We start from the raw sequence: 1,388 nt of genomic DNA, 5'->3' as shown, positions 1-1,388 counted from the left end.
TCACACATATCCATGCCCGAGGCAGGATTCGAACCTGCGACCGTAGCGGTCTCGCGGTTCTAGACTGCAGCGCCTAGAACCACACGGCCATTACGGCCGGCGGACCAACAGTGCCTTGATGAACTTGTGGATAGTATGACACGACGAATACAGGCATGCATCAGCGCAAGAGGATCTGCTACTCGGTATTAGAGCTACCGGTGTGCAAAGCAAACTAGACCACCACCTCTGAAGGTGTCGCTGGGTGGTGGTACAACATGCATTGTGTGTGGAATGAAATTTTCACTCTGCAGCGGAGTGTGCGCTGATATGAAACTTTCTGGCAGATTAAAACTGTATGCCGGACCGAGACTCGAACTCGGGACCTTTGCCTTTCGCGGGCAAGTGCTCTACCAACTGAGCTACCCAAGCACGACTCAAGCCCCGTCCTCACAGCTTTACTTCTGCCAGTACCTAGTCTAACAGGAGAGCTTCTGTAAAGTTTGGAAGGTAGGAGACGAGGTACTGGCAGAAGTAAAGCTGTGAGGACGGGGCGTGCTTGGGTAGCTCAGTTGGTAGAGCACTAGCCCGCGAAAGGCAAAGGTCCCGAGTTCGAGTCTCGGTTCGGCACACAGTTAATCTGCCAGGAAGTTTCATGCATTGTGTGGTTTTCCTGAGTAATAAAAAGGGCGGGAATGATGTGTATGTTGATCTTTATTCCAATTTTCTGAACTCTCGGAACCGAGGTGATGCAAAGCTTTTCTTGAAACTCATCTACACACATCAAAAAGATGTTATGCGTCATCTCGGTGTTGGAGATAGCGCACAAGCCCGGAAAAGTAGGCCACATTCGGTCACCCCCGGCCAGACATAACGTCATTGCCTCAGACAAGCATAATTAAATATTGAGACCTCTAAGCTTTGGTGTCACCTATACATTGCAAGACACCAGCTACGATGTGATGCGTTTCAGCCATTCGCCAAAATGAATCCCTCCTTTGAGACTGCTATCTGTCGAATCCGCCGTTCTCGGTCGCTGTGAGCCGACCACTGATGAGTAGGTTCTGGTTGTTGCGCCGAACCGATGGTGTCTGGTGCACCGTCCCCCTGCCTACGGGAGGAACGCTAACCGTTGTTGTCCTAAGCTACAACTAATACCTGTAAGCAGTCATCGACATTCCTGGCTTTCCTAGGAGGAAGGACTATACTGTTCCTCACCTCACCAGGTCAAGATGCTGACAGGTTACCCGATCATACCGCTTCAATATCTACGAGAGTGCTCTGATACGAGGTTTGGAACCCAAATAGTGGCAACTATTTGTTCACAACCGATACAAAAGAGATACATATTTCCACCTGTTATTGTCCTTCAAAGTAGTCACCAGCGTTGTGTAGAACCCGTTGTCAGC

At 49.9% G+C, this 1,388-nt stretch overlaps 1 non-coding gene across 1 annotated transcript; it reads right to left on the bottom strand.

The window, feature by feature from the left end:
* Nucleotides 1-337: 337 nt before the first annotated feature.
* On the bottom strand, nucleotides 338-412 carry Trnas-cga. The gene has a single exon. It is a non-coding gene; the product is annotated as a tRNA-Ser (tRNA).
* Between the last annotated feature and the right edge of the window lie 976 nt (nucleotides 413-1,388).

Source organism: Schistocerca americana, chromosome 3 (genome assembly GCF_021461395.2).
Source record: "Schistocerca americana isolate TAMUIC-IGC-003095 chromosome 3, iqSchAmer2.1, whole genome shotgun sequence".
Classification (NCBI taxonomy): Eukaryota; Metazoa; Arthropoda; class Insecta; order Orthoptera; family Acrididae; genus Schistocerca; species Schistocerca americana.
Note: the sequence above shows the minus strand (reverse complement) of the source record. Positions and strands in the feature narration are given on the sequence as shown.